Raw genomic sequence first — 26,716 nt, forward strand, 5'->3', positions numbered from 1 at the left:
GGTGGGAAACTGTGAAAAGCTCGCTTTCTCATGGTATGGTCTCCAACATCTCCCCCTTTTCAATTAAATTTAATAAGGCCACACTTAACTGAGGTGATCAAATGATCTTCTCATCTTTGGATGAGTGGGCATTAACCATGGCTGGGGGAGCATTGACCCGATTCCTCCCATGGGTGCTGTCACGACCCACACTTATGGCTCTTGGTATCTTTTGGGGAGGGGAGGCAGAGCTTTAGAAAGATTCTTTATTTGTACCTGGAACTAGATACCAACCTCCATGCAAATCGGGTGTGTCTCTCAGGGAACTCAGAAATGGTCAAATTGGACCTTCTCCTGCAGTGCTTAGCCTTGTACCCACGCTGTTGCCCATACTGAATGTGTATTATCATGAACCAGCATGCACATTTCTGAGTCCTGTGCAGCTCCTATAGGAGAATTGTCAACCTCAGATTCAGCAAGGCCTCTACAAGAATTATGCCAATTGTAACACCACAATTTGTGGCTCTTAGGCTATATTAGGAACTGGAGGTCACCCTTCCTCGTCCCTATTATATCCATGGCCTGAGGAACCAAGGGGACCCTGCATTAGCAGCAAGGGTGGAAAACCAGAGACCAGTAGTTGCTCTTTCTTCATCGGTGGGAGGAAGATGATCTTCGTCTGAGTCTTGGATATCCAGTTGATGGGAGTGGACTGCAACCAGCTTGCTTAAAGCAGCTTCAATCTGTGACTTAATAAAACTGGTTAATCTATTGAAGACCTAGGGGCCAAAAGACAAAAGCAGTAATATACCCACGAAAGGTCCCAAAAGACTGGGAAGTAGGGTAGTTAGCCAAGGAGAGGTAGAAAACCAATTTTGATACCAATATTCTTATTTCTCTCTGTTACGTTTTCTCTCTTCTCCACTAGTTCTAACTTTGTCTATGCTATCTTGAACTAAGCCAGTCTTATCAAAATAAAAACAACATTCTTTTAATATCTGAAATTTCTGTCTTTGTAGCCTTAATATTTGTTATATCCTACCTTATTTTGAGACCATTACTTCTAAGACATTAACCTTTGCCTCCAATTTTTTTATCTACAATAAGTTGCTAATATTCTTATGCATATCATTAACAAAATGAGCAGTATGCAGCTGTTGATCTAAAGCTGTGGTAGATATTTGTCAGAGACCATCCCATGAGAAAGTGAGCCCTTCACAATCTCCCTAACAGGCCCAATGGCCTTGTACTAAGAGCTGGTTATCACCCCCTTTCCTCTCTATTCCCTTCCTGGCACCTGAGGCTGTAAAAGCTGAATTATGGTCCCCTCTTCCCTATCTCTTCCTGAGTTCCCATGACATCCAAGGACATGAGGTTTGCCTGAGCCCAGCCTGACACCCAAGGCTATCAAGGAGGATCTATGTTCCGGAGATAAGATGCAGAGGGCCCACTGCCTGGCGCCTGACTTCAGCCCCCATGTCAGCAGATGCCCACTTCTTTGTTCTTTGTATAATTCTCCCTCAACTCCTCCCCTATTCCCCATGATGTATGCTTTAAAATGAAGGCACCTCAACATAATAAACTAGACCTCGATAGGTACCCTTCCTGGTCTCCTATTTCTCTTTTTCTTCCTTCCATCTCCTTCCAGGTCCCCCTCACACCCACGAATAACTGAATCCCACGGGACGAGATAGATATAGAAGTTGCAATTAAAGCAGTAAATCTTAAAATTGCTCATTTGACCTTTTCCAAGTTTGCATTCCCAGATTTTTAAACCAAGGATCATTTCCTAACTCTAACAGGCCACAAAACATAAGCAGGTCTCTATAACAAAATCATAACAGCAGATTCCTTATCTAAATTAGGATCTACACAATTAGTTAATTGACAACAATTACAATGAATATGAAAAGACTTGTCAAGTTTGGTGATCTTAACTCTTAAAATTATCTAACAATAGAGCATATAGGTAAGGTACAAAAGCTTTCACAGCTATAGGGGAGTTGGTCTGAATGGCCAAAAACAGTGTCTCCGATGAAATCTTATTAAATACACTTTAGCACTCCCTCTGCCTCATGGGTCATCATTTATAGTTGTCCTCAAATTGACAGAAGGTTGGCTCTCCTTGCCCATGGCAGAGACAGGAAGTTTCTTCATCTTGTTTCCAAGTAGCTGCTCTCCCTGATTACCCTTTCTTTGGGCACTCAACATAGTTTTCTTGTCATCACTGTCAGGGCACTCATGAACTCACAGGTCAGTCTGTCACACGAATCATTCTGGAAGCTAGCATGCTTCTGTAGCATTCTGTGGAAAAAAAAACAGAAACACCGCCCCCTTTTCCCCATATTAACTTTCTATTCAGGATCATGCCATGTGTCAATAAGTGGATCCTTTTCATCTCTCCTAGACATAATTATGTCCAGTTTTAGGAAACTATGAGGCATTTATTAAGTTCTTAGACATCCAAATTTCAAAATTCTTAAAAATAAAAGTATGATTTAAATAATGTGCACGGGGGTATAATTTCTCCCCCTTTTTTTTAGAAGATAGTTTTTAAAGTTCCACAATACCTTCCTTGTCTTTGAGAATTATTAAATTGTTGACAAAACATCTCAAACACTTGACTTATAGTCAGTTTTAATATAACATGGGCAGTGACTAATTACACTTTCAATTGTTTCTCTTGAAGAGAGATTGTAACTAGAATGCTTGAAAAGTTATTATATTCACATGTATATAATTTATTTATTTATTAATCAGAAATAAGAGAAAGTCCATAAGTTGTCTCTGCAAATAACTATCTTCTAGGGAAAAACAACTTGATCATTAAGTCTAAAACCCAAATAATTATAAGGATCCTGAGTTTGTATCCTTTCAGGAGCTATCTGTAATCTTTATCAGTTAAAGCTTTATGTAAACCTCTATAACACAAAAGCAAATCCTGGGGGGTCTTTTCCAGGCAAACCAGGACAATTTCTTAACTGACCAACACAGTCTTCTTAAAGGAACAGTATTTTTTTCTCATAAGTTTCATAAGCAATTGCAAGCTTGAGAATTAATAGTGTCTGAGGGATGAACAATTTTAAGCAATTGTAAGTTCTGAGATATAATATTGACTATTAACATACAACTTAAAGTTTGATTGTTCAACATTTTAAAACACCATCTATAGCACACAATTTAATCATCTCTGCTGAAACAGGAGGAAACTCAAAAGAATAAGTGTATATCCAATTCACATATACTTTTCTCCCATAGAAGGGCTGTTTTTAAACACAGTCAATGGGATGCATGCATGCATGCATGCATGAATTTATAGAAGATACAGAAGCATGCATAAAAACAATTTTTAACTATCTTAGGATAATGATTATCAATTTATTTTAATATGATGGTATGCAATAGATCAAACATCAATGTTCTGTCAAAACCAAATTATTGGCTATTTGGAACAAGGAACAGACACTTAGGTTCTTAAGACACAATTTTTGTTATTGTTTTTCAAAAATATATGAATTTATCTTACAATTCTTTATTAGCACCACCATGACTATATAGGTTGTTAAAACTTTACATTGAGATGAAGAAGGATGATTTTACAACAATGTTTTCTCTTGCCAAAGATTGGTTGTGGGCACATAAATAAAATGAGCAGGTAATATTTAATTACCATTGATTATAATTGATAAAAATTGATCACAGAAGTTTCTTCTGCTTTCTATGAAACCTTCTTGTTTCTCAGCAGTAATTTTGAATGTCACCAGATAACACCTAACAAAGGTTTAAGTTGCATTAAGGCCTCAAAGTGAGGTCTTAGCCAATTAACATCTCCTGGAAGCTTTGAAAATAAAATTTTGAAGCAAAACAATTTTTTCTTCTTAGCTTTTCTGGACCATGATTTTCTAATATAGCTAAAAACCCTAAGTATTAAAAGATATCGCCTCTGAATCTTATCTGGAGTTACAACTACCCCCTAGAACTTAAAAGCTCATGTGTGAGAGCAAGGATTTAAAGTTAACTTCCCCTTAAAAGCATTAGTAACTAAAATACTTTTCACTTAGGAAATAATATACGTATACATATAAGCAAACTCTGTACACTTTAATTTTATATAAAGTAGGCAAGTCAAATCTCAATGTCTTGATAAATTCCACAGCCTGATTGAGCTTTTATAAACTTTGAATTTAAACTTTATTTAGAACATCTGGCTAGGTCTGCAACAAGGCTCTTTTAGCTAAAAGGAAGGGGGGGGGAAGCTGAAGTCCCAGGTTTCCCTAGTCACAGTTTGCAAAACAAAAGAAGTGCCACATAGGCCTTGATGAGGCTGCTCCCCTCCGAGCTCAGCTTCAACCCAAACGCTTTTCTCAATCAGAGCACTCTGCCAGAGTTCTGACCTAAAGATTATCCCTATTTGGAAGTATCTTTAAAGACCTGTTTTCCTTGGTTTGTTCATGCTGCATCTTGTTTAGAATGACTCCAACCCTGAGTTACCAATTTTAAGCTAACTTTCTGTTACAAGCAAAAGGCTGCCTGCCCCTTTAAGAGGTCCATTTGCAATCGGCTCCCAGCAGGGCTTTTCCACCTCTACTTGACTCCCAGCCACAGTGCAGTGTAACTTATCAGTTTCTGCTGTGCAAATTGAGACTGATTTTTAAACAAGTTAAACTAAATCAAAGGATGGACAGCCAGCAGATAAAGTTTTAACCATTTATATTTTCAACATGAAACACAAAACAACAATCATTCAAACAACAAAACAAAAACAAACATAAATAGACAGACATATGGACAAATGGTACACCAAGGACAGACAATAGACAGAGAGGGAATAGAACTTAATTTCTCAAAGGGACCCAGATATCCTAACCAGAACTAAGAATAACTCCATAGGAGCCAGAGAGGAAGCAGGACGTCTCCCGTTTTCCTTCTGTCCCTAGGAGAGCTCTGAAATAGCTTATTTTCCTTTTCCCTCTTTTTTGCTAAAAGGTCCCAAACTGCTTTTCTGAACCTTATTTTCTCTCTCATGTTCAGACTCTAATTCTTTATCTCCTTCTCATGGGAATTCTGCCAGAGAAGGGAGAGGAAACACATTGGCAGCTTCTGATAGTTACTCTTCAACAAGAAAAGAAGGTTGCAGGGACCGTATCAGGACCCTCATTAGCTAATTTATCCTTTAAATCTCTACCTACCTTTCGCCATTTTTTACAGTGTATCTCTGCTCTATCTATAATAAACTATGGACATGCCTGGTCTATGAAAATAAATAAGTTTATCAAATCTTTCTTTTTAACTCTAACTCCTCTTTCCCTGAGAGCTATCTTTAAGCCACATATAAAGGCTGCCTCTTTAGATATCTTATTTCCCATTTCCTGAAGTGGAGATGATTCAACTCACCAAGGACTTCTTACTCCTGTGAGTGGCACAAGCGGTCGTTCACTACTTCTATTTTCTTGGTGTCGAAATGAACTTCTCTGGGAAATAGGATCCGGACCTCTCCTTCACGTCAGTCACCACTTATCTCATCCCTCTGGACTCAGTTATTCCTGGGTGAGAGGGGGACTGCAAACCTGGGAGAAAATGGGAGGAAGAGTAAAAGGAGCTGGAGACCAAGTAGACGGTCCTACCGAGGTCTCAGTTTATGAGGATAAAATGCCGGGTTTTAAAGCATATGTCGAGGGGAATAGGAAGGGGTTGAGGGGGAATTAACAAAGAACAAAGAAGTGGGCATCAGGGGACACAAGGGCCAAAGTCAGGAGCCAGGCGATGGGCACTCTGCATCTTATCTCCAGAACATAGATCCTCCTTAACAGCCTTGGGTGTCAGGCCGGGCTCAGTGCAAAACTCATATCCTTGGATGTCATGAGAGTCAAGAAGAGATAGAGAAGAGGAGACTGTAATTTATCTTTTACAACCTCAGGTGCCAGGAAGGGAACAGAGAGAAGGGAGTGACAACCAGCTCCTTAGAACAAGGCCATTTGGCTTGTCAGGGTGGGAGACAGTGACAAACTCGCTTTCTCATGGTATGGTCTCCAACACCCAGAGGTGCACAAAGAAGTAGGGCCTAATCTTAATAGTCACTAATGAAGAAAATGCCCTACAAATTTGCCTACAGGTCAGTTTTGTGGAGGCATTTCTTAAAAATTATGGTTCACTCTTCGAGCTTGTGTCAAGTTTATATACAAAAAGAGATAGATGAATAAATAAATCAATTTACCCAGGAAACCATAGTTTCATCCCTAATACCACAAAATAGGAAAGTAGATAATGGTTGACAAATATAGATTATAGATGATAGTGGTGGATAATAGAAGACAGATGACCAGATAGATAGACCGATATATAAATTATAGATAGATAGATAGATAGACAAGATGCTAGAAAATAATGATATAATATAGGTGATAGGTAAAAGACAATAGAAGAGAGATGGATGATAGATACTATACTATCTATAGATAATAGGGAAAAATAAGGTACATTACCGTAGATGAAGAGATAATAAAAGAGAAGAGACAGCAAGATAGACAATAAAGACAATACAGAAATGAAATAGCTGAGCATGATAGCCTGATTCTTTAATCACAGTACTCAGGGGCCAGAGTCAATACCATGTTTGTGAGTTCAAAACCAGCCTCATCTAAATAGTGAGTGCTAGGATAGGTAGGGCTATTCAGAGATAGCTTGTCTTGAAAACCTAAAAATAAAACAAAACCAAAATGCCGATGAAATAGATGACAGGTCTAGATCATAGAAGAAGATATCACAGAGATTGATTGACATACAGGAGATCTGTAGTTAATAGAGACAGATACTAGAAGATAAGATTAGCTGGATACGTAGATGAAGATAGAACTAATGTAAGGGAAGTTCTGGTAAGGGAGTATGGGAATTGTTAGACCACAGAATGAGAGGACAGCCTAGTTGGAACTGGGCAAGCATTCCACATTTGTCCTTTCATAAGGACAGCAGTCATATTAGTTACTTCCTACTGCTGAGAAAACTCCAACACCATGACCAGCAGTTGAGAGCTCATGTCTATCTTTTTTCTTCATTTTTCCACAATATTTTTTTTTTAAAGAAAATATTCGTTTTCATAGTAGAGCACTGGTATTTCACCTGAATGAATGTCTGTGTTAGGATGTCCGATCTCCTCGAGCTAGAGTTAGAGACAGCTGTGAACTGCCATGTGGGTGCTCACCTCGGGATTCATTCCATCAACAGCAGCCACAAGTTATTTCAGAAGTATTATCCAAGGATGGGCTATAAACTCCAAAACAGAATAGTCCAGCAAAATCTCCCCTCACGACCTGCTCAGAATGCTGTGTCTTTTCTCATGGCCAGCCTAGGACTCTCCACTCTTGGGTTGCCATAGGTACAGTCCTCAGCATCTTTTCTCACCTACTGGGGCTAGGGTTGCAATGACCATGGTCCAAGCCATGATCATATTTTGGATGTGATCCCATGCCAGAGCTGACATGCTCCTGAATTAAAATTCCTCTCCACATGTGTGCTTGCCCAGTAAGTACACTTGCCCTGACCTCATTTTCCAAATCTAGATTCTGGGAGGCCTTACTTAGACCTTTAAAATTAGTCTTCAGGAGAGGAGCTCAGGTAGCTTGTATGCTTAATAGGATTTCCAGGATTTTCCATCAAACAAAATTCTGAAGCTTTATGTGGCAGTTAGGTGGAGAAGCTCAAAGCCAGAGTGTTGGGAATTTCTTTATGAGTGTAGGCAGGCATGGTGTCATTCTTGGAGGTAAGTGAGCAGTGAGCTCATTCCAGAGCCCACAATCCAACAAACCTCTGAGGATCCATCTACAAAATAATGACTCAAGAATAAACATGGCCAAACAGTAGGGAAAAACACATGCCACAAAGCCTGATGACCTAAGTCAGTTCTCAAAACCAACATGATAGACAAGAACCAAGTCCTGCAGAGTGCCCTCTGATTTCCACATTAGCGCATGCTCACACAAATATAATGAGAAAAAAAATTTAAGACCAAAAGTATTACCAGTGGAGCTGAAAGTGTTTAATATCCATGCTTGGATCACTCCTTTGTTCTCCTGGAATGTGTTTGAGGCAGAGGGATTTGCTTGTAGGATTCTGAGCTACCTGTAAGTGGAAGCAATGCCCAAATCACAGAGGCAACCTACTCCCTACAGACTGTTTTCTAAGTGCAGTGGAATTCCTAGTGTCTGAAGCCCTGTGGGAGGCTTTCTTTGCAAAAAGCTTATAGAAAGTTTTCCTGAGTTTTTTTGATTTGCTTGGAAAACTAACTCTAGCAGCCTGAGGGTTGGGCATAATCCCCCCAGACAGCAGTGGGGAGCCAGGCACTTTGCCCCCAAACTTTCCCTTTCCTGTTAGTGCTTTAAAAACAGGGTTACATTCCAGTTCTGTTTGTATCCTTAATCCTCTCTCTCTCTCCTGACCTCTCCCACTCATCTTGGGCTTCACAGCCAATGCTGATCTCCCTGGCTCACTCTGCATTGCATTTTGGTGAGTCCCACTTAATAGTGCCAAGAAGTCAACGCAGAAGCAGCTAGCTCCTATCCTGGTCAAAGTTTCATAGGGGCTCCCAGCCTTCCCTCAGTCATGCCCTGAACCCTCCCATGGGTAGAACCCCTGAGTGTGGCAAAGAAGGTCCCTGCATGGGCCAGACCTGTAGAAATGTCTGGTTAGGCAGTTTCTCTGGGTCCCTCTGAGTAATTAGCTGAAGATGGGAGCCCAGCAAGGCCAAGACCAAGGGATTTGACAGTAGGGTTGCCAACTGATCAATGTGGTCTTTGTTCCTTGTTTCAAAAAAGATGACACAGTAATCCAGCCTGAAGCTTTTAGGAACAAGCAGCATCCCTGGAAGATGCTGCTCACTACTGTGAACCAGGAAGAGCACTGATGGCAAGCCAGGAGTAACCTCCATCCTTCATGTCTCAGGGGAATCATCACACATATAAGCAGGCTTCTCACTCATCTGAATTCTGATCTCAACTGAGAAAAAGACCCTACAGATCCTGTCCTGGATAGTTTTATGTCAACTTAGCACGAGCTAGAGCCATCTGAGAAGAGAAATCTAAATTTAGAAAATGCTTCCATAAGATCCAGCTGTAAGGCATTTTCTTAATGAAGAAATTAAGGCAATTTCATAATTAGGTGGGGGAAGGCCCAGCCAATTGTGGGTGCTGTCATCTCTGGGCTGGCAGTCCTGGGTTCTATAAGAAAGCCGGCTGAGCAAGCCAGGAGGAGCAAACCAATAACTAGCACTCTCTCCTTCATGACCTCTGCATCAGCTCCTGCCTCTAGGTTTCTGCCCTGCTCAAGTTCCTGTTCTGACTGCCTTTGATGATGAACCGTGAGGTGGAAGCCTAAGCCAAATAAGCCCTTTTCTCCCCCAAGTTGCTTTGGTCATGCTGTTTCAGCACAGTAATGGTACCCCTGACTTCAACGGGTCCCTTGTCAGATTAACTACTTGGTGCAGTAAAACATGCTCACTTTCATAAAGGTCCCAGTGGCTGCCAACCCACAGGGAGTGGACGCTTCTCTTGCCCACTGTTCACTGTCTTTGTTCTTCTCCCTCTAGTTATCTAAGCAGAAGCTTCAGCACCACTTTCCGGGCTCTTCCTCTTCAACTAATGACAATCAGTTGGTAACGAATCCACGTGTCATTGGATTGGATATTTCAGTTTATTATCCACGGGCACTGTGGTCCTGAGTCCTCATTTCCCACTGTGACCATTATCCATTTAGGTCTCTCCTCATCTGCAAGTGTTATTTTATAATAAATCTTCCCATCTCTGGGTTAACCAACTTTCCAATCACCCTGTTTACTGGGTGCCAGACTCTTTCCCATAGTGACCCTTCTAAAAAACAAATGTAGTTTTAAGCAGCTCAAAACCTTCCAGGGTCTCCCTACAGTCTAGAAATAAACCCTAAATTCTTCAATATGCTGTAAGAGATCCTTCATGGCCCAGAATGCCTGACTGTGCTGCCTCACTTCTCCTCCAACCTTGCTTGTACCCAGAGATTGAACCAGATTCTATTGACTCAGGCATTTCCTCATTCAGTTCCTGCTTTATTTCTTTTTAAGGTGTATCTATTTATTGTATGTATATGAGTACACTGTAGCTGTCTTCAGACACACTACGAGAGGGCATCAGAACCCATTACTGATGGTTGTGAGCCACCATGTGGTTGCTGGAAATTGAACTCAGGACCCCTGGAAGAGCAGTCATTGCTCTTAACTACTGAGCCATCTCTCCAGCCCCAGATCCTGCTTTATTTATCATTACACAATTAGTGTTTGGGAGTTGGGGGGCTGGAGCATACATATAAGGGAGTGTGCACTTACCCTAGCATGAGGTCAGAGGGCAACTTGCAGAAATTGGTTGTTCTATCTTCCCATGATTTAGGTCACAGGATCAAACTCAGGTTGTCTGCTCATGGAAAGTCACCAAACCACTTCAAAAAGATTTGCATTTTCAAAGTATCTCCCTGATTGGAAATGAAAGAACATTTTGAAATCCAGGCATAGTGGTACATGCCTTGAATCCCAGCACTTGAGAGGCAGAGGCAGGTAGATCTCTGTGAGTTTGAGTCCAGCCTGATCTCCATAGTGAGTTCCAGGTCAGCCAGGGCTACATAGTGAGACTCTGTCTTGAGAAAACAAAAACCAAAAAAGAATGCCTTAAACCCAGATTACCACATGATCTTCTGTACTTAACAGAAGCCAACCAACCTTTTATTCACTGGGGCTGACTTCCATTTCAGTCTACATGATGAATTCATTCCCACAGTCAAAAACTCAGCTTGCAAGCTTTAAAATTCAAGAGCACTCCTTCCCTTCTTCCCTTGCCATGTTGAGCATATCTTCAACACTTCCCATGGGACCTTGTTCTGTTATAGCATGTGGTAGTTTAGATGTGAAATGTCTGCCAAAGACCCAAGTTTTGAAGAATTGCTCCTCTAGGTGTGGCCTGAGGAAGAAAGTTAGATCATTGGGAGCATGCCTTTGAGGCTCTGTTGGGACCTTGCTCCCCTTCCCCTCCCTGCTTCTCTGCCATGGTAAACCTGATACATGCTGCTACCATGATGCACTAAGTTGCCTGATGCCCAAAGCTACAGGGCCAAGCAACCATGGACTGAAACTATGAGCCAAAAACTAACTCTTTCCTCCTAAATTGATTCCTTCATTTTGTCACAGTGATGTAAAAGTGAGTGACACACAGCACTCTCCACTTACAGGACTGTCTTTGTCACTAGATGAGTTTGCAGCAGATCAGGTATATAATCCTTTCAACTTTATGTCCTTAAAACCGAGCACTTGATTTAATTGTATCCTTTGAATGGATACATTTATACTGGTGTGTTTGTGTGTGTGTGTGTGTGTGTGTGTGTGTGTGTGTGTGTGTGTGTGGTGAGAGTACAGAAAGGTCCTCCTTTGAATCATAGAAAATGCCTTATTTCACTGTGTTTCTCTACTGGAGGATCCTGTCCATCTAAGACCCAAAAATCTTGTAAGGGATAGGTGGACCCTGTGTGTTGCTAATATTCCACAAACAGGCTTCTAGAGGAAAGAGAAAGAGGGCTCATTTTTATTGATTTGGTTAGGTTTGGCTGTTGCTGTTGTTGTCCCGGGGAGTCAAACCCAGTGTCTTAAGCTTGCCAGACAAGCACTCTGCCATTGAGCTGTTCCTTCGCCCAAGGAGTGGGGTTTTGAGCATTCTCCCAATATTGCATGATTTGGAATAGAAGTCTCTTGAACACAGACCTACATGGGAGGTGTAAACTCACAGTAGGCTTCAGTGAAGCAGGGCAGAAGGCCATGCAGACTGTGTGACATGGAACTATGGGGAGGAAGGGTCCTTTTGTCCTTCACAGTTGGCAAGATTGACCTGCAGATTTACTGGGCTCCATGGCCTATGGGTGACATTGGAAAGAAGAGAAATAGGTAACTTCTCCATGATGAAAACAGCTCCCCATGGACTAGACATAGTAAAACTTGAGAGGTTTGAAAACCAGAAGGGGTGTTTGGGTGAGAAGCTTGACTGAATTTGTGACTAAATCCTGTCAGTCTTTAGTTGAGATTAATCAGTTTAGGAAGAAGCAGGTTGGGACTCGAACTTGGAATGCACCTAACATCTTTGCTGAAATGGTAAGCTCATTTCTATATATGAATCCTTGGAAACTTAGATTCACTCATTCTTTCATTCATTTCCTCATTCATCCACTCAACATGTTCATGAAGGACCACATTTCTAATAGTTTTATTTTATTTAACACTTTAACAATTATTATTTTAGCCAGGCGTGGTGTTGCACGCCTTTAATCCAGCACTCGGGAGGCAGAGGCAAGCAGATTTCTGAGTTCGAGGCCAGCCTGGTCTACAAAGTGAGTTCCAGGATAGCCGGGGCTCCACAGAGAAACCCTGTCTTGAAAAACCTAAAAATAAATAAATAAATAAATAAATAAATAAAAAATAAAAATATTATTTTATCACTTTTATCATTATTAATCTGTTTGTATCACACACATACCACAGTATGCACGCAAAAATCAGGGGACCATTTTCTTTTCTTTTTAAAAAAATTTTCTTATTTTTAAATTTTATCTATTTATTTTTTATATGTACACTCTTTCTGTCTTCAGACACACCAGAAGAGGGCATCAGATCCAATTACAGATGGTTGTGAGCCACCATGTGGTTGCTAGGAAGCGATCTCAGGACCTCTGGAAGAGTAGTCTCTGCTCTTAACCACTGAGCCATCTCTCCAGGCCCATCTTAGGACCAACCATTTTCAAGAGTAAGTTTTCTCCTTCTACTGTGGGTTCCAGGGAATGAACTCAAGATATCAGACTTGCCTGCAGGCACTGTTACCTACTGAGCCATGTTACTGGTCCAAGCATCGCTTTTGTGCCTAGCAATGACTCTGCACAGTTTATTCTCACAAAGCCTTTTTAGTGCATCTATTATAATCGCCACTGTGCTACTTACAAAGCTAAATAAGTGTGCTTAGTTTAGGACATAATGTAGGGTTTCAGTCTGGGTCCTCTCCCTTTAAGAACTGAGGCATGCCAGGAAATACCAATGACCTGCAATAGAAGGTCCTACCCTGGAACTCACTATATAGACTAGGTTGGCCTCGAACTCACAGAACTCTGCCTCCTTCTGTCTCCCAAAGTACTGGAATTAAATTTTATGCCACTATGCACTTTCATTTTTTTTTTAGTTTTTTGATTATGTGTGTGTGTGCTCACCCGCAGGTACTTTCATGAGTGCACTTTCCCATAGAAGCCACACTGTGATCCGCTGGTTGCCATCCCCAGTTGGGAATGCTGGGAACTGAACCCAGATGTTCTGAATGGGCAGTAGATCTTAATTGCTGAGTCATCTCTCATTGATCATTGAGTCATCTCCCTGGCTCCAGAAGAACCTTCCAGACTGGCAACATGTGAGGCAGCTTCTTGGCACTGACAGAATTTGGAGATGCAGAGAAGAGGATGAGATCACAGAGCAAGTGATTGCATGGAGCTCTGGTTCTCAAGCTCTATCATCCTGGAAGGATGCAAACATCAGGAGGTGTTGAAAACAGAAGGGTGGAAGGACTGAGTTATGCAAGCCCCCCCCCTCCTTTGGCACTAACCTTTGAAAAGTCATAGCCTCTGATCCAGTGATCCAAAATTTAAGAGGCTAAGAAGGGGCCCTATGCCATCCAAGCACACATAAGGTAGGAGGGCTTCAAATTAGCAGAACAACCTCCAGATCAGACTCTGTGTTCGATTTTATCTTCCTAGGCAATAAAACGTGAAGCACATTCTTTGGCAGTGAAGAGAAAGGCAGACTGTGGCCTTTTCCTAATTCTTTGGAGTTTTATAGCATGTCAGTTAGTATAGCTCTGCTTATCACAGAGCCTGTGTCTCTGGAGCTGGAGCAGGCTGTGGATGTAAAAGGAAGTGTGGTCAGAACAGTAAAGCTCATGGTGGAGGGGGTGCTTGGTATCCAGGCTCTTAACTCTTTCGAGATCTGTTCAGCGAACAAATGCATGTCTGACTGACTGGGGTTAGAGCTCAGTTGGTAGAGTGCTCACTCAGTCCTGGCTTCAAGTCCCAGCACTGCACAATGTGGGTGTGGGGATGGTACAGGCCTGTCATGCCAGCCCTTGGAGAGTGGAGGCAAGGTCAAAGTTCAAGGCCATTTTCCTCCTTGCAGCAAGTTGGAGGTCAGCCATAGTTATATTGAGAACCTATTATTATAAACAAACAAATATATTATAAAGTTTGTATCTACATTACATACCAGGATTCCCCTGGGAAACACTCCCTAGTCATTAGGGATCTATTTTACATGAAACTTGATACCTTAGGCTCTCTACTGTTATGGATGCTTTAGTGTGGTCTATGGTGTTCATGTCTAAGGGGTTTGCTACCATTCAAATTTATTATGCTTTCAAAAGTACTTGGTAGTTGGGATTGCTTTCAATCTTATAATTTCATAGCTATCTTTTGAATAGAGTTTAGCATATATAAAATAATTATACTATGCTGCCTGATGATTATTCCTTCAGTTTAAACATCTGCTTAGAAGGATCAGTTCTTGTATAGAGTAATGGTAAGTTTTCCATGTCTGAAACACAAGTTCTCAGAAAGAAAAAAAAAGATGGGATTAGTGGCTATGAAAAATTTTTGGTGCTAAAACACTGGTGTCCAAAACTCTGTCTTCAGTTTTTACCAAAATGCTGGACTCAAAGATGAAGAACAGTTGGCATGAGAAGTAGAAAGGAGCCTTCAGAAGATAGACCTGGGTCCTTCAGTCCCACACCTGTTGCTGCTACTGTGAATGGAGCTGATCTCTGACCCTAACCCAGAGGGCTGGATCCCAAGGACTAAGCTGAATAGCAGGAATCATGGTACTGGAATGCTGGCCAGAGGGCCTTTAGCAGGTGAACATTGTTGTAGATCACAGCCCTCTGACCAATAACAGACACCATCTTTATCAGATCAACCATGCATTCTCTCAAGAGACCATCAGAAGCAACCTGTGGAATGCTGACCTTCCCTCAGAAAAGGAGTCCCTGGATCCTTAGGAGAGACTCCAGCTTCTCCTTGCATGCATTTAATTCATTTCTGCCCTAATTGGACTTAGTCTGGGGCTTAGGGATTGCTAAAGCACAATGGCTATGGAGGGGATGTAGTTAGATGGGATGTATCAGATGTGCTGTGTGAAGAGTTTCCAGTGCGCCTTTGTCTTAGTTAGGGTTTTACTGCTGTGAACAGACACCATGACCAAGGTAAGTCTTATAAAAAACAACATTTAATTGGGGCTGGCTTACAGGTTCAGAAGTTCAGTCCATTATCAGCAAGGTGGGAGCATGGAAGTAACCAGGCAGGCATGGCGCAGGAGGAGCCGAGAGTTCTATGTCTTCATCCAAAGGCTGCTAGTGGAAGACTGACTTCCAGGCAACTAGGGTGAGGATCTTATACCCACACCCACAGTGACACACCCATTCCAACCAGGTCACACCTATTGCAACAAGGCCACTCCTTCAGATGGTGCCCTGGTCCAAGGATATACAAACCATCACAGCCTTCTTAGGATTCACCCGTGTACCTGCTTGTAACTCTTCACCCCAACACTGTAAGGAAATAGTTTGCTTAGTTTGTTTTCTATTGGTGGGATAGACTGCCATTAACAGATGTGACTTGGGGTGGAAATGGTTTATTTCATCTTACAGCTTGTAGTCCATCATGACAGGAAGTCGGGGAGGGAGCTAAAAGCAGGGATCTGGAAGCAGGAACTGAAAAAGAAGCAATGGAAGTATGCTGCTCACTGGCTTGCTCCCATGGATTGCTCAACCTCTTTTCTTATGCTATTCAAGAGCACGAGCTTAGGGGAACACCATCCCTGGTGGGCTGGGTCATCCTCTCTCAGTTATCAGTCAGAAAAACCCTGCAGATTTGCATATAGTAAATCTGATGGAGGCATTTTCTCAATTGTGGTTCTTTCTGTTTGACTCCAGCTTGCTTCAAGTTGAGAAAAAACTAACCAGGACATAACCTCTGTAAATTCATTGGTTCTGCTGGATGATCCTCAGTAGAAACATATGTTGGTTTGCCATTGGGGCCTTAGGAGGAGGGAGTAGATGCTGCTTATGTTTCTCCAGAGAGAAACCAAGGCCTATCACTGCATATCTAGCCATAGAGTAAGAAGGAGGAATTCCCAAGATAATAAGACTAAGCTGGCACACTAAGCCTCATAGAAGCAAAAATCTATGTTCTGTGTTTTTCCCCATCAGTTCCTTAGAAAGCAGATCCCTTGGGATGATAGAAAGGGAAAGCAGGTAGTTTCTCATGGCAGGAAGGCACAGCAGCAAGTGACAGGCACAGAGGGAAGAAGATGAGGTTGAAAGATCTCATCTTCAACTCCATTCAGAAAGAGGAGAAGAGCAAAAGTGGAAATGGGGAGTATTTATAAACTCTGAAAGCCCACCCCTATGCTAAGCTTGCTCCAGCAAAGCTATACCTCCTGAACTTCCTCTGACAGCACCACCAACTGGAGATTTGCTGTTTAAATCCCTGAGCCTATAGGGCAGTGGTTCTCAACCCGTGGGTGGCGATCCCTTGTGGGGATCTTATTATCTTGTGGGTCACAGCATCAGGATGGTTGAGAAGCACTGCTCTAGGGGATATTTCTATTTCAAACCACCACAGAAAGGAGGTGTGGCCTGTGTTCTGTCATACTTCACCACGTTAACTATCTGTGAGATAGGCTGTCCATGCACACCTTACAAACAAGAGTCAGCTGGCTCTGTGAGCTAACATCACTTCAAAGTGGTGCTTGCCCATCTGTAAGCACAGGAGCTTCCCTGCTGTCCGGTTGTCCTTCTGTGAATGTTCTATATAAGCCAGACTCTAAGGATCAGGGTCCATATAGAGGTGGTATAACCTAAGTTAAGGAATATGTCTTTTTAGGTTTCAAACTAAGTTGGCTGCACATTGGACAGTGCACCTTCCTTGGCAAGGGAATAAAAACAACCTCCCTAAATCAGATGGGAGAAGAGACAGCTGTATTTGGTCTGTCCATGGGAAGAACATGCCAGAAGCCTACCTGCTCTTGGAGATAGCACTTCAGAGTCCTCCTTACCATCTTGATAACTTACCAAGAAGAAGGATTGTGATACCAAAATATTACTTCTCCCAGAGAAAAAAACCAGGAGTAGGCCTGGCCTTGAAACCTGGCCACCCCCACCAGCCCCCCTCTTCCTAGCTTGAGCATTAATGTTTTCTCTGTGGAAGCTGGATGGTCAGTCAGTCCTAATGAGACTATTTACAGCTGCTTGCCTGAGCTGACTAAAATAGAATGTGATCTCAAATAGGTCTTATCAACCAGCTTGCTCCATTGTCATGTTCACAAGGTAAAGATGTCCAGGGTTGCTCTGCAAAAAAGAGACCAGCACAGGGCTCTGCCCACATAAGGGAGGTATTTGTTTCATTTCCTGCTGTTAAAGTTCTTTGTATAAACTGCTCTGATCACAGATGATTTAACAAAAGCCACATAGGAGAGTAACAAGAGCCAAGGGCACTGAGGTCCCTGCACAGCCCACAGGAGAGACTTTGGGGGTCTAAGTGAGTTTGGGAAGTTTCCACAGACTCGGCAGATCCCAGACTTGGGTCCCCAGAGGGGTCTGGGCCAGGGACAGTCCAGCCAGAAAGACAGAATTAAAACATGGCAAGGTCTTTGCCAAAGGCACGCTAATAGCTCCCATCTATCACCCAGGGAAGGCAATGTCTGGGAAGAGATAATTGACTTTTCATGGAAAAGATGAAGTTTTACATGCCATGCTTCTTGAGTGACAGCTTTGCCTTGGGACAGCAGCAGCACGCAGGACGGAAAACATGTCCAAATTCTCACCCTATCCTCAGGCCGGGGTTTAACTTAGACCTGCAAGGTTATTTCCATGATTTAGACCCCAAACTCCATCTGTCTTTGTAGTCATCCCAGAAAATGGAATGGTCCCCACATTCCAGTCCACGAATTGCTATTACTTATATTTTCAGGTTTTTGTTAAAATGTGCTTACACATTTTGTACCTTTTTATTGCTACCCTAGTAACAGGTATGCAAATGGTATGCAAGGAGTGACAAGATTTTATCTGGTTTACCTGTAGGTAGACAAAATGGGTGCGGCCAGAAATATGCCTCTGCAGTTCAGAAAGGCAAAGTGGCACACTCATTGTCGCAGAGCAAAGCTGGGCTTGATCTCATCCTTCAGTTCTCAAGCTCTGCCTAGACACTGTGCCCCAATTCAGCCCACAGGTAAGAAATGCCTCCATACCTGATGCTCAAGGGTCATGTGACAGAGCTACCTGCCCATTATCCTCAGTGTTTGTCATGAGCCTATCCTGTAATGACACTGCTGCTCACAGAGTCGCCAATCAAATTGTACCCAAGCAGCCTCATGCACACACCTGTTTTCCTTAGTGGGTCTTTCTTGTCTTTTCCGGAGCTTGGTGAGGCACCAGACCACCCTGCCTGTCCTTCCTGACATCTTCCAGCCTCACAGCTGGGCTCCCAGAGTCACCCAAAGGGACATTTATATCTCTGTTCAGACTTCTGGAACTCCTGAAGCTGATTCAACCAGTCTGATTTTTCTAACAATAGAGGTTTTGCCTCTATGTTGCTGTAAGCACCTTATTTGGATAAGGACTTCACACAGTGTCTTATATATAAAATCATCAGGTAACAACTGAGGATTAGAGGGTGTTCCTAGAAAGGACCACATTTGGAACAGGGACACAACACAGGGACACAGCATAGGAGCACCTAGGAGATGTGCTGGGTGACAGAACACATATGAGAATGTCCCTTTAGGCTCCAACACCTCCCAGGAGTCTCCTCTTCCTACCAGTTCACACTGCTCAGCATTCCACATACTGTCTAAAATCCCTCTGTATTAGTCAGGGCTCTTTCTGTTCTGAGAGATCAAAGTCCTATCCTAAGGAACTTAATTACAGAAACATATGTTGATTGGCTTTCATGCCTACCTGCCCACTAAGGAGTGCTGACAGAGGAGTCACAGAGAGGCTACCACATGCCTGGCTTCCTGAGGCAAAACCTAGGAGTTGCACACAGTCATGTGGAAATGAAGAGGCAGAATAATGAGAGGGGTGGCACTGATTGTTCTGAGCTCTGGCTTTGATGCCATTGCCACACATGGGCATGCAGGGCAACCCACTGGTGTCTCTTTCTGTGGCCCCCCGGTGGGTGTTAAGAGCTTTCTATAGGACTTCCCTAGTTAGGGTAAGGAGAGAGGGAAACACTCCCAAAAAGGAGAGGAGGTAAAGTGGTCAAGAATGCCCACCCAGAGCAAGTCATTTACAAGAAACCCCTCCTCCATGTGGATATCATTTCCTTCCTGTTAAGTAATCAAGGAGAGAGCTTCAGGACCAGGTCTGCCCTGGGTAACTTACACTTGGGGCCAGAAATCAGAGAGCTGCTTCCTGCTCCTTCACTCTGATTTGTTGTGGCTTCCCCTTTTTCAAGATGGGATTTCACCCATTCAAAGAGGTTGATACAAACCAGCCGCATTTCCTGGAATCCCCCTGGGAACCCAGGACAAATTGATGAAACCAAGTTTAACAGCTGCAGGAACTACTGCTGGCATTAGTGTGTGCTTGGCTTGGAGTCCACAGCTGATGGGTTCCTGTTGGCTGTGTGTACAGGAGGGACACATTTACCATCACTGCACATTCAGGCAGTTCTCATAACAACAGATCAGGATGTGCTGGAGGCCCATAGAAACCCTGGCTGTTTCCTCTGCTTCTCCACTCAACTATTGCACACAGAGGGCTCAAAGCCTGAGTGAATCAGATAAGACCTGGAGGCAGATGTTTAGGACATACCACTATCCAGATCAGCTCATGTTTACTGATTGTCTCCTCCAATAACAGAATCATCCACCTCCTCCATTAGAATCTTTAAGTGAAGGGCTGGAAAGAAGGCACAGCAGTCAGGAACACTAGCTGTTCTTTCAGAGGACCTGGGTTCAATTCCTAGCACCTGCATGGCCCCTCACAACCATCTGTAACTCCAGGTCTAGGGGATGCTATGCCTTCTTCTGACCCCAGCAGTCAGCAGACACTTCAGTGGAGCAAAGCCATACATGCAAGCAAGACACCCATCCACAATAAATAAATAAAATCTAAGTAAATTTTTATCCATCAGGTATAGTCTAGAGCAGTGGCTCTCAACCTTCCTAATGCTGCCATCCTTAAATATAGTTCATCCCTTAAATACAGTTCCTTATATGGTGGTGACCCCCAACTATATTTGTTACTATTTCATAACTAATTTTTTCTACTGTTCCAAATTGTAGTGTAAATATTTTTGGAGATAGACGTGTGCCAAATGGGTTATGACCCACAGGTTGAGACCTGCTACTCTAGATAGACACTGCATCTTGCTGCCTGGTTGTCCCCACAGAGACATCCTCTATGTGACCCTGTCAAGTCTCTAACTCTTTCTGAGCCCTGGTTCTTCCTTTGGGAGGCTAGAAAACTTTGGTTTTACAACGCACAGAACTGTGTTGTACATATAGTAAATGTTCCATAAGGGGACTCAGGATTATCTATTATACTGCTACAGAAAGTGATTCGCCTACAAGCACAGCAGACTGTAGACACAGCATCTTTTCTAAATAGCCCTGGGAAAGCTCTTTCCCTTTCCCCCAGGGCCAGGTTCTTTACCCCCTACCCCAACTCTGGGTCCAGGACCAGGACACAAGATCCTCATGGGGAAGGTCAACTGGGAGCTTTGGGTGTGTTTCCCCTCATTGGCCTAAATTAGATGGGCTGATTGATGGCTGTTTGGGAAAAAACAGCTGCATTCTTCATGTGGTTTTTCCCCATCAAAACATGTCTGTTTCATTCTCTTTTAAAGGGCACCCATGAGTCATTTAACAGGAACTAAGATGTCTCAGTCTGCGACTTCCCAGGTGATTCACCTTCAACAGTGTGTGTGCACAGAATCTTTTAAGATCTGAAAACATGCCCCAGAGATTCCCACAGGCACTTGAGAGCAGGGGCTGTCCTGACAGAGCATTACAGAGGTGACATCAGATTTCTCAGCATCCTTTACTCACAGATGTTGTCTGGCAGGGAAGCAGTCATAGGCAGCCTGCTTGTTCTGGCAGGGAAGAAAGACAGACACAATGTGTTTCCCCAGGCTAGCTCGCTGGGTAAGACACAATGTATTAAGCCGGGCAGTGGTGGCACATGCCTTTAATCTCAGTACTTGGGAGGCAGAGGCAGAGGCAGAGGCAGAGGCAGAGGCAGAGGCAGGTTAATTTCTGAGTTCGAGGCCAGCCTGGTCTACAAAGTGAGTTCCAGGATAGCCAGGACTATACAGAGAAACCCTGTCTCGAAAATAATAATAATAAAAAAAAGACACAAAGTGTTTCCCCAGGCTAGCTCACTGTTGGAGCATCATGCTCTCAGGATAGTATCCACTCTTTTGGGAGACAACTCTCCACTCAGTCCCCAGGATTAATAAAGACACCTAAGGCAGATGGGATGAGAGGAGATAGAATAACTCCAGACTGTTCCCTGGGCCTCTGATACCTTCACCCTATGTATCTCAAGCAGGCTTCCAGTTGAGGGTTCCCTGGACACCCGTTCCACACTCCACTTGATCTTGTATTGGCTGGGAGAGCCCAGAGGTCACGAGCACGAGTTGGATTCCGGCTTTCCTCACTGACCTTGTGATCAGAACCTGTTTCAGGGTTTCATGAAAAGCACGGTCCCTTATCTGATACTGAAGAAGCCCAGAACAGAGGTGACATGCTGTTCTCAAGAGCATGTTGTCCTGACTGCCTCTACCACCACCACCACCAACACCGCCATCACAACTAACACCACCACCAACACTGCCAACACCACTAACACCACCACCACCACCCAATTTCTTCCTCTGTTCTCAGCAATTGGAACTCATTCTCTGCTCCCTAAGTTCATGTGTGTGCTGGTTACCTTATGTCAACTTGACACAAGGTAGAGTCATCTCGGGGACGGGGTCATACCTCCATTGAGAAAATGCCTCCATCTGTAAGGCAGTTTCTTAATTAATGATTGATAGAGAAGGGCCCAGCCCATTGTGAGTGGTAGCTTTCCCCGAGCTGGTGGTCTTGGGATCTATAAGAAAGCAGGCTGAGAAAGCCATAAGAAGCAAGCAAGAAAGCAGCATTCTTTCATGGCTGCTGCATCAGGCCTAGCTCCAGGGTCCAGATCGGTTTGAGTTCCTGTCCTGACTTCCTCTGATGATGAACTAACTACATGTGCAAGTGTAAGAAGCCAAACAAACCCTTTCCTCCCCAAGTTGCTTTTAGTCATGGTGTCCTAACCAGGACAATGTGTGATCTCATCTCCCTAAAACCATCAGGACAATAACACAAGCGTCTGTGCACGGCTTACTGCACCTTCCATTCTCTGACCCACTTGCTCATTCTTTCACTTACTTACACATTTGTTCACAACAATGAAGAGCATGGTGAGGCCATTGCCTTCCAGACACTGTGTTCATCCAAGGCAACAGAGCTATGAAATGTCCCCATCTCTACCTCTTAGAGCTGAGGTGACACATTCTACAGGACAAGCTATTATCAGTAGGATAGGTGATGGAGGGAGCAGGGCAGTAACCAGCAAAAGTAACCTGGATGGAGATTGAGCCTGGATCCCAGGAATCTCCTAGAGAGTGTCCTGAAGTTCTGCGGATGCCCATTGACTCCCTCAATCTTCCATACCTTATCCAAGGACTAAAGAACTATAATCTGTGCTCTCTATTTGGCACAAGCATCTTCCCTATTGAATCTTGCTGGCTCTTCCAGCCTCCCTGGCCTTTGCTCCTTCATCCTCACCATGGTCCATGCCCTCTGAAGCTCACCCAGCCTACTATAGAATCTTTCATTGCTTGCTTCCTTATGTTTCCTTGGTCCCTTGTCTGTCTCCACCAGACTGTGAAATCCCTGGGGGAAGGGACTGTCTCACTGGTGTCTGGATCCTGGGAGCTATACAGCCATTGTAAGGAGATTTCTGTTCTCAGGAATAACTGGCCCAATGGCTAAGTGGTCTGGGGGCAACAAGATTATTCACTGCAGGTTACCCAGTGTGTTCTGGCTAAATCTAATCTTAAAGGGCAAATAATCCAGCCTTGGACTCAGTTTTTGTTAATGTCCCTGGATCCCTCTTGAGAAATTCAGTTTGTTGGGGATTTGTTGTTAGGCAAACCAGTGTGATTTTCAAACTATTCATTAGCCAGGAAGCCTAGGCACAAATATCTCAATGAACAAGTCCTGATGAGAAAGGGACTCCTGGAATCACCTCTATTTGAAGATATATCTGCAGTCAATCCAAGCATGGTGGATTGAATGAGAATGGCTCCTATAGTCTCATATATTTAAATACTGGGGCTCCAGTTGATGGAACTGCTTGGGAAGGATTAGGTGGTGTGGATTTGTTGGATGAGGTGTGTTATGGGGGTGGGCTTTAAGCTTCAGAAGACTCCTGCCATTCCCAGTGTTTCTTCTCTGCCTCTTACTTGCAAAATCAAGATGTGATCTTCCAGCAGCTGCCTCAGTGTCCTGTTGCCATCCCTTCACTCTACCAGCATAGCTTCCAACCCTCTATAAGTTGTCTTGGTCATGGTATTTAGCACAGTGATAGAAAGGTAACTAAGGCCCTCTAACAGCCAGTAGTGAAATGGCTGCCAGGCCCAGTGACCTGCACCTGCAGACTCAACACTTGGGAACCTGAAGCAGAAACATTGTCACAAGTTCAAGGCCAGCCTAGGCTACATGAGGAAGTCCACACCAGCCTAGCCTGGCTGCAGTGTGACTGTCTCAAGCAAAAAGAAAAAGATGAAGCCTGGAGGATCTGTTGGTATTGATGAGACACTGCACAAATTCTGGGGCCTGTCTGCTTTCATCTCTGCAGATTAGGAGAGCCCAGGGAAAGGATAAAATCTAAAATTAACCAAAGATCCTAGGAATCCCTGCCCACCACATATCCCCGTGCTCTGGACCAAAACACTTCATATTCTGGCATTTCCCCAGTCTAGGTTATGCTTGTTATGCCAAACTACACACGAGGCTGATGCAGGAGGATTGCAATTTCAAGGCATGTCTAGGCAACATAGTGAGCCTTATTTATTTGCCTCAAGATAAATAAAAATGAGCACGAGGGTATAGCTCGGGGGTAGTATACTTGCATAGTGCACATGAGGCCATGCGTTTACTTCCTGATACCACAAAAAGACAAAAAGTGCGTGGATTTCAATTTCTTTTTTCTGTAGCATGGATCGAGAGTCCTGTGAAGTAAGAGAAAACATCCATGCAAAGTGTATGTAATGACAACAGCTTGCTGTTCCCTTGGTGTGCTGTGGCAGACAGGCCCTCGTTCCTCTAGCAAATGGCCTGTTCTCCAGGCTACTGTCACTCAGCTCTTGAGAGCCAAGCATGGTACTCACCAAGGGCCTCTGCTCACACTGAGCCACTTTATATCCTCGTGCTTGTGACTCTAAGTCCATGACTTTATTATGCATTTGTAGGCAGTTAACCCGTGGTGTAAATAAAGTTATATAGAAGCAGCAACTTCATCTTAGAGCTGTGGTTCTCAATGCTGCGACCTTTTGATGAAGCTCCTCACATTGTGGTGACCCTCACCCACAATCAAATTACGTTGTTGCTTCTTCATAACTGTGATTTTGCTATGTTATTAATCTTTTCTTTTGTTTGTTTGGTTGGTTTTTTGTTTTTTGGTTTTTGTTTTTTTTTTTTTTTTTTTTTTTTTTTTTTTTTTTTTTTTTTTGAGACAGGGTTTCTTTCTATAGCCCTGGCTATCCTGGAACTAACTTTGTAAACCAGGCTGGCTTGGAACTCAGAAATCTGCCTGCCTCTGCCTCCTGAGTGCTGGAATTAAAGGCGTGCACCACCTCGCCTGCCTTATGTTATGAATCTTGATGCAAGTATCTGATATGCAGGATATCTGATTGGGGGTTATGTCCCACAGTTTGAGAACCACCGGCTTAGATGAAAGAATGTGCACAGCTGCCTTTGAGCACTGATCATCCCAGCCACCTCTCCATTCATCTCTCCAGCCATCTCTCCATTCATCTCCCGTCCATCTCTCCATTCATCTCCCATCCATCTCTCCATTCATCTCTTCAGCCATCTCTCCATTCATCTCCCCAGCAACCTCTCCAGCCATCTCTCCATCCACCTCTATAGCCATCTCTGCCTGTTCTTAGACATTTATTTTAACTGTAAATGTACATTTACTCATCTGGTCAGTGTATTACCATGGCAATAGCAAAGTAACTACGGCACTGTCTTCTTTCCACAAGCGGTCATGGCCCTGGTTCCCCATTTGACACTCCAGAGAGCTCACAGGGAGGAACACTTCCCTTTTGTCCCTGCAAGGGATTCTCCTATGCTGACAACATTCAGATGACTCAGATGAGAGTGTACTTTTGAAGTGAAAGTTAATGTTGAAGAACAGGTAGAGAGGACTGGAGCTATAGCTTAGTAGTGAGGAGACATTTTTTTTCTACTCTTGTAGAGGAACGAGGTTCAGTTCCCACATCAATATGGTAGCTCACAACTGTTTGCCATTCAGCTTCGATGAGCAGATGTGCTCTTCTGGCCCCCACAGTCACCAAGCACACACACAGTGCACATACATACATGCAGGCAAAACACACAGACACATAAAGGATTTTTTCCTTTAAAAGAGAGTGAGAGAAGAAAAGAAAATTAGCAGCTTCAGTCTCATATTTTTGCCTCTGTCTTCCAATGAGGAAACAGACTAGGGAACAAAGTGTGGCTCCACCAGTATCCAGATGCTAACTAGATGCTAACTAGCTGTCATGGCTGGCCTAATGCAGTGGATGCACTTGGCTACTGATGAGTCATATGTCTCTTGGGGCATCTGCATGGCTGCAGCTCAGAAGCCCATCCTCCCCAATGCTGAATTAAGAGCTCCAAGATGGATCTAGGTCCTATTTATCCATGGCAGGTTTTCTATTAGTTTCCATTTTTGAAAAATTGTCATAGCAGCTTTGGTCATTATCGTGACATGATTTTTGAGAGCACTTTCTTTCTAAAAGGAAGACTTGTCAAAGGAAGGTATCTGTGAAGATGGTTATGGATGTTGTCAGCATAGGAGAGTCCTTTGAGGGGATGAAAAGGAAGTGGTCTTCAACTGGCATGTCAAATGACAGAAAAGTGTCATGACCTAAGAAGACAATGTCTTAGTTATGTTTCCATTACTGTGATAAAACATGGACCAAAAACAACTTAGAGAGGAAAGGGTTCATCCAGTCTACAGTTTATTCTCCATCTTGAAGGGAAGTCAGGGCAAGAACTCAAGGCAGGAACTTGGGGGAAGAACTGAAGTGGAGACCATGGAGGAATGATGCTTACTGGCTTTCTCCCTTTGGTGGTAGTTTGCCTTCTTATACACCCCAGGGCCCTCTGTCTAGGGATGGGACTGTGGGGCCTTCCAATCAGTCACCAATCAAGAAAATGCCCCACAGACTTGCCACAGTTAATCTGATGGGGGCATCATGTCAACTGAGGTGCGGCTTCCCAGATCACTCTAGCTTATGTCAATCGGAACATCTGGCCGCTGTCAACTTGATACATCAACACACTACTACTAACTCAGAACTCTTCCTTCCTTGTTTATCCTCAATATTT

At 43.4% G+C, this 26,716-nt stretch overlaps 1 protein-coding gene and 1 long non-coding RNA gene across 2 annotated transcripts in view; both read right to left on the minus strand.

Moving 5' to 3' along the window:
* Positions 1–5,381: 5,381 nt before the first annotated feature.
* On the minus strand, positions 5,382–10,457 carry LOC115030301 (uncharacterized). The gene is made up of 3 exons (XR_003835888.2): positions 10,325–10,457; positions 7,994–8,094; positions 5,382–5,546 (listed from the first exon to the last, which is right to left on the minus strand). It is a non-coding gene; the product is annotated as an uncharacterized LOC115030301 (long non-coding RNA).
* Positions 10,458–13,862: 3,405 nt separating this feature from the next.
* Positions 13,863–26,716, minus strand: part of LOC147001150 (uncharacterized) — an 83,400-nt gene continuing 70,546 nt past the window's right edge. The window contains exon 7 of the mRNA XM_085830230.1: positions 13,863–13,908. The gene's annotated coding sequence lies outside the window, so the exon portion shown is untranslated. The remainder of the gene's footprint in view (positions 13,909–26,716) is intronic.

Source organism: Mus caroli, unplaced genomic scaffold, assembly GCF_978045245.1.
Source record: "Mus caroli unplaced genomic scaffold, Mus_caroli_1 scaffold_14, whole genome shotgun sequence".
NCBI classification, from domain to species: Eukaryota; Metazoa; Chordata; class Mammalia; order Rodentia; family Muridae; genus Mus; species Mus caroli.